A 7,067-nucleotide genomic window follows, 5' to 3' on the forward strand; every position below is an offset into this window, starting at 1 on the left:
CCTGTTTGGGCTGGCTTTAAACCACGATCCTCAGATCTCAGACTCCTGAACAGCTAGGATTACAGGCATGAGCCAGTGGTACCGGCTGGTTCTAGCTTTTGGATAGTTAACTGGAGCTAAGAGTCTTATGAATTTGTCTGCCTGGCTGGCTTCAAACCACAATTCTAAGATCTCAGCCCCTGAGTAGCAAGGATTACAGGTCTCTACCCAGCTCAGTTTTCTTTTTTTTTGGGGGGGGGCAGTCCAGTCATGGGCCTGAACTCTGGGCCTGGGCACTGTCCCTCAGATCTTCAGCTCAAGACTAGCGCTCTACCACCTGAGCCACAGCGCCACTTCTGGCTTTTTTTCTTTTTGCTTATGTGGTGCTGAGGAATCGAACCCAGGGCCTCATTCATGCAAGGCAAGCACTCTACCACTGAGCCACCTTCCCAGCCCTACGTTTTTTACTTTTAAGCAAAGTCTCAAGGCTAGCCTTGAACTCCTGGGCTCAAGTAATCTTCCAACCTCTCCCTCCCAAATGCTGGGACTACAGGTGTGTACCACAGCACCTAGCTTGAGAAGAAAAGAATTTATGTTTTGGGGTTTTTTTGGGTCCGGTTGTAGGGCCTGAACTCTGGGCCTGGGCACTGTCCCTCAGCTCTTCAGCTCAAAGCTAGCGCTCTACCACTTGAGCCACAGTGCCACTGCCGGCTTTTTTCTTTTTGCTTATGTGGTGCTGAGGAATCGAACCCAGGGCCTCAGGCATGCAAGGCAAGCGCTCTACCACTGAGCCACCTTCCCAGCCCCAGAGAAGAAAAGAATTTAAAGAGGACTAACCACTGAGTTCCAGAGGGGTGTTCTGGGGACAAGGCAACCATGTCCCTGCTCACACAGAGCTTCACTAGCAGGAAGCAGAGGGAGGGGCAATAAACAGGGAACTTACATGACTCTTACACAGAACACAGATGCCAATATGACAGAGACTGACTGCAGGGCTCCTTTGGATCTGAAAGGTCAGGGCCTTCTCATTAAGGAGATGGTGGAGGCAGGAAAGGAGGCCAGGATGATGGGGATTAATGCAGGAGAAGGGCAGGGCTGAGCAGACCCCAAGCAGGAAGCTGAGCAGGGCTCAGGAGAATGGACAACCTAACAGATTGCATTAGGGTCTTTCCCAGGAGGTAGATCAGAGAAGGCCTGGACCACCTCCACTCTACTCTCCATTCTTCCCACCTGCTCTTGGATGCTTTGGGGAGACTCAGTTCTCCTGGGGCAATGGGTAGATGCAGAGATGTTTAGAATTCAGAGGGAAGCAGAACCCAAGATAGCAAGTCCAGGTAACCCATGCACCTGTGCAGTTCTCACCCTCCCTCTGCAGACTCAACTCTTGATGAAAAGGTCCCAGGCAATCCCTACCCTCCCAGAGCCAAGGCTCAAAGGCTGTCACTTGTGAGAAGGAAGTTGGAAACTAGCCTGTGTCCTGAGGACCCGGAAGGCCTGCTGAAGACCTCAAGGCCCCATAGTGACCTCCAGGGAGGAGTGGGAGGCACGCTGGTTAATTAAATAGAATGGTTTCCATCTTTCCTCTGCCACTCCTATCCTAGGTGTCAGAAAAAGTCAACCAACACGCTGCCTTGCCTTGTACCATGGAGCAACAGTTCCAGGGAAAGTGAGCAGGCCTGAGCTCTGTAGGGTGGACTTTGTCCCCTCTAAATGCTCTTGAGGACATCTATGCCTTTCCAGCCTTCAGAGGCTAGAAACATAATGTGAGGAGAGTATTAGATGTAGGGCCTTTGGGAGTTGATTAGATTAGAAAAGGTCATCAGGGTAAAGTCCCCATGACTAAATCTTGATGGCATTGTAAGAGACGAGATGTGGGTGGGAAGGGGGGGGGGTGGGAAGAGGCCAGGGCTGAAGCATGGCTCAACTGGTACTTGCCTACCAAGTACGAGGTCTTGAGTTCAAAACTCAAGGACCTAAAAATTAAAAACAAATACACAAATACTCTCTGTCTGTCATTATGTAATTCCTCAGGACACTGCCAGCAAGAAGGCCATCACCAGATGCAGGAGCTCAACCAAAGCCTGGACAAGAACCATGAGCCCAAATTAACCCTTCCTCCATATAACCCACTCAGTATTTTGTCATTGACAACAGAAAATGGACTAAGAACTCTCAAGAGGTCCATATTAATTGTCCCTTTGTCCTCTCCTGGGACACAAACCAGTAAGACACCATCTCCTCCATGAGCACCTTCGAGGTGCCAGGCACATGCCAAGGTAAAAAAGCAATAAAGCCTAAATGGTGATGGTGGCTCATGCTTGTGATCCTTAGCTATCCAGGAGGCTGAGATGTGAGGGATTGCTGTTCAAAAGCCAGCTCAGGCAGGCAAGGCCATGAGACTCTTATTCTGAATTAACCACCAGAAAACTGGAAGTAGTGCTGTGGCTCAAAGTGGTAGAGCACTAGCCTTGAGGAAAAGAGCTCAGGGACAGGACCCAGGCCCTGAGTTCAAGCCTCACAACCGACAAAAAAAAAAAAAAAGAAAGAAAGAAAAAGAAAACTAAAGATGAAAGAATGAGCACCAAGTAGAATGGATTTAATGTAGAGCCCAAGCCAGCAGAGACTAGGCAGGGAAAGTTTGGTGATGAGAAATGAAGTAAGTCTCTTAAAGCTAAAATACCAAGTCAAGTACCTTCTCTCTGCACAATGTGAGGAAAGCAAACCTCGAAACCAGGATTTTCTGTGAGTGAAGGCTTTGGCTACAGGAAATGAGGCTGCAGGTGAGGCCGGGTCTGCAGGTGAGATGAGGGCTGTCTCTGGTTTTGAAGTGGTGGCGACTGTCCTGTACATGGCCAAGTTCTGCCCCAGTGTCCACACAATTCACCATTGAACAGAGCATCACAAGCATGATCAGGGCACGTCATAAGAATCTACCAATGAACTGTGCATTCCCCACTTTTAAATGGAAACTAGGGCCCTAAGAGGTAAGGGATTCTTCAGCAGCCAGGGGGTAGAAGGTACCTGGGCTGGGATTTGAACCTAAATCTGTCTAGATGCAAAGGAATGCCAAGCCACAAGAATGCCTGCTAGGAAACAGCCAGCAGGCAGGCTGAGTTCAGAGTCCTCAGAAAAATGAGGAGTGGGTGAGAGGCACCAGCCTATACTGAGGGCAGAGTTCCCCCTCCAGTCCTTAAAGGCGGGAGGGAAGGTGACCAGGAGTGCTAAAGAAAAATGTGGGGGTTGCTCCCAGGATGCCACCTCCAGCTTCACCTCCCAGCCCCCACCCCCACCCCATCCCACCACTCAGGGAGCATGCAGACACCCACTTTCCTTCCCTCCCTTTCTCCAGCGGAAGCTGCAGTCACTCTGCAGACACCCCCTGGTGGAAACAGCTCATTACGGGATGGGGAAAATGTGCTAGAACATTAGCTTAATAAATCAAACGCCTGGGCAGCCGCCAGCCGCCACTGCTTGGCAGGGCGGGGCTGTGGCGCCCACGCCTGCTGAGCTGGGTGGTTGGGGGGGGTGGAAATAACACGGGTGTCCTCCTGTCCCAGAACCAGGCAGGCACCCCTACCTGTAACCATAGCTGTCTCTGCACATGCCTGAGTGGGGAGAGGCCCTAGGAGCCCCAAGTGGGCTAGGGTTTGGGTCCTGCCAGCCTTTGGCCTAGAACCTGGGTACCTGGGACCCTGAGCATCTACATCCCCACCAGGAGGCATATCAGGCCCTATTGACAGATGGCCAACTAAGAGCCAAGGGCTTGCCTAATTCACTGTAGCAGCCCCAAGAGCCACACTCTCATCTCCATTTTTCAGAATGGTGAGCCTGGAGTCTCTGGTTATTTCCAGTCACGCCTCTCCTCTACCCTGCTGTGCCCCCACCTCTGCCTGCAGAAGGGCTTCTTAGGTCTTTCCAGCATGCTGGATCCACAGACCAACAGGGTTACTTCTCCAACTCCAGAAAACCTCAACCAATTGTATGATAAAGGAGCTGCCTCCTGCCCAGGACCCCCCAGAACCCCAGCTTTCCTGCATCTGGCTGCACCCTGTGACCCTGCTAAACATCAAACCCTTTCCAGTCCCTGCTCTCCTCTTCCTCAGGCAGCAACCAGCTGGCCTGGGTGGCCTTTTTCTCCTAGCCCTGGCTCCAATTCTAACCCCCTGAACACGAGGCGAATCTCTGCCTACTGTCCAAATGCTTGTTTCCCCCTCTGTAAAAGGCATGGCCCTAGGGATCCTACAAGGCTTGCTGCCCACTCCTCAAGCTGGCAGGGAGGGGGCAGCCACCAGAGCTCCATCAGCAAGAGAGCCAGTCTCCAGAGTCCCTCCCACTTGCTCCCTGGGGGATGGAGGAAAGGGAGAAGAAAAAAATTCAATTACCAGACCAGCTATTTGTCAACTCCTCCTTCCCCATTGCCTGAATTTTTCCAGCCAGACCCAGAGTCAGAGGAGGCTGGAGTAGTGAGCTCGCACGCCCAGACAGGGAGGAAGAAAGAGGCAGGAAGTGGGGTAGGAAAGGGAGGCCCTAAGCAGACTTGGGGGATGGGCCCGTTGGACATTCAGGGAGCTTCCATTGGGGCAAGAATGAACAGGTGGCCAGTAATCTTAGCTACGTGGGAAGCTGAGATCTGAGGATCACAGACCCAAGCCTGCCCTGGCAGGAAAGTCTGTAAGACTCTTATCTCCAATTAACTACCCCCCCAAAAAAAACATAAGTAAGGCTTTGGCCCAAGTGGTACAGCAGTAACTTTGAGCAAAAAAAAAAAAAAACAACTCATGTACACTCTAATTTCAAAGGAGGAGGAGGAAAAAGAAGTGGAAGGAGAAGAAGAAAAAGAAAAAGGAGACTTAGAGATTATAAAAGTGTTTAGACAGAGTAGGTTTATTTGACAGCAAAATAAACAAAGAGAGGTCCTCTAGGCAGATACCTACCTGCAGTCTCAGCAACCACTATATATAGGGTTTCCTGCCTCCTCCCCCAAAGAAAGTACCCCTGGCCTGATTGGTCAAGGATGGACAGGCGTTGAGATTGGCCAACGAGGAGACATGTGTTGAGGGGGGGGGTCTCATGATTGGTTCCCTGCTTCAGAGAGTGAGTGGGAAAGTTCTTCTATGGCTAGATCCCATATCTATGCCCATGAGTACCAGAGAGGCTCTGGATTAGGTAGGTGGAGGCTAGTCAGGGCTGTGCAGAGAACATGTGTTTGGGACCCAGAGGGAGATGAGTGTTTCTTACCTTGTTATTCCTCCCTGCCGTGTTGGAGCTGGTCTCAGCTGCCATCTTCTATTCCTAACTACACCTTACTACCTAGCTAGGAAGGCCAAACTTCCCCTTCAATGTGTGGACACACCTGGATTTCCCATGCCATTACTTTTTTTTTTAATTTTAATTTTTATTTTTTGTGAACATACTGTACAGAGGGGTTACAATTACATGGGCAGGATAATGAGTACATTTCTTATCAAGCATTGCAGCCTCCTCCTCCCATGCCATTTCTCACACAGGCTCATAGGGACATGTACAAGGGTGGTTGGCCAAGGGTTCATCTGAGAGAGGTGGAAGTTGAAAGCAGTGGAGGAGAAAAGGGAGTCCAGAGCCTTTACAGTGAGTGGGAGCTGCAGAGAGGGGCCTCCAGACACAGAAGGAGTGGGTGAACACCACAGAATATCATCTATAACACCTCCAAACAACCCCTATGATGTTTCCAGGAGAGAAGCATAATGTAAGCCCTAAATGAAATTTGGGGTATTTGGTACTCATACAAAGAGGAATCTGGGAGAAGAGACTATTAAGAGCCAAGGGGACAAGAAGAGGGCAAAGATCAATGTGTGCTATGTATTTGCTGTGACCTTTGTGTCATCAGCTCATTTAGATAAGTGGTACTATCAGTAGCTCCACTGTAGCTGAGTGCTTGGTAATCCTAGCTACTCAGGAGGTTGAGATCTGAGGATCAAGGTTCAAAGCCAGCTCAGACAGGAATATCTGTGAGACTTATCTCCGATTAACCATGAGAAAACTAAAAATGTTAGAATGCTAGCCTTGAGCGAAAGAGCTCAGGGATAGCACCAAGACCCTGAGTTAAAGCCCTAAGACCAGCACACAGAAAAAAATGAGGCATAAGGCTATAGAGTATAGCTCAAGGTTTGACCACTTTATTAGCAACTTCAAGGCCCAAGATTTGATCCTCAGCACTAAAAACAGAAGTAAAATTTAAATGCATGAGGCTGGGAAGGTGGCTCAGTGGTAGAGTCCTTCCTTGCATACAAGAGGCCCTGGGATCGATTCCTCAGCACCACATAAGCAGAAAAAAGTCAGAAGTGGTACTGTGGCTCAAGTGGTAGGGTGTTAGATTTGAGCCAAAGAGCTAGGGACAGTGCCCAGGCCCAGAGTTCAAGCCCCATGACCGACAATAAATAAATAATAATAATAAATAAATAAATGGATCTTTAATTTCAGAAGAGTTAATGAAGTTTTTGTTGTTGTGTTGGAAATTTGAGGTCTTACTATGTAAACCAGGCTGCAAAGTAGCCTGGAATTCTCCATACTCTTGGCTCAGCCTCCTCTGTGCTAGGATTATAGGTCTGTGCCACATGGCAGCTCCAATGAGTTTTGACAAACACCTTGATTATTCTGTCAGTTACTTTCCATCCTGAGTCAGTTTCCCCAATTGCAATAGAATAATGTCCACCTTCTAGAGAAAAAACTAACATGAGTCAGAAGGGGCAACAGACTGCCCATACCAAGCAGTCAATAAATGACTGTGACTCTTATATTCACAAACAGCTTATACCCTGTCTTCAATGATACCTACTCTGTGTGTAAGCCCGAATGAGCTACAGGAGGCCTAGCAGTGAGGCTGGTGTGGAGCTGCCAGTCTCTTGTGGATTAGGATGGGTGCCAGGGTCAACAGGAGCACAAGATACCATGGGAGCTCCTAGAAAGGAGCAGCCTCAACTTTGGGGATCAGCAAGGGCTTCCTAGAAGAAACGATATTTGTATGGCATCTTTAAAAAGGAGCTGAATGGGCTGGGAAGGTGGCTCAGTGGTAGAGCGCTTGCCTTGCATGCATGAGGCCCTGGGTTTGA

Source organism: Dipodomys ordii, unplaced genomic scaffold (assembly GCF_000151885.1).
Source record: "Dipodomys ordii isolate 6190 unplaced genomic scaffold, Dord_2.0 Scaffold61, whole genome shotgun sequence".
Taxonomy (NCBI): Eukaryota; Metazoa; Chordata; class Mammalia; order Rodentia; family Heteromyidae; genus Dipodomys; species Dipodomys ordii.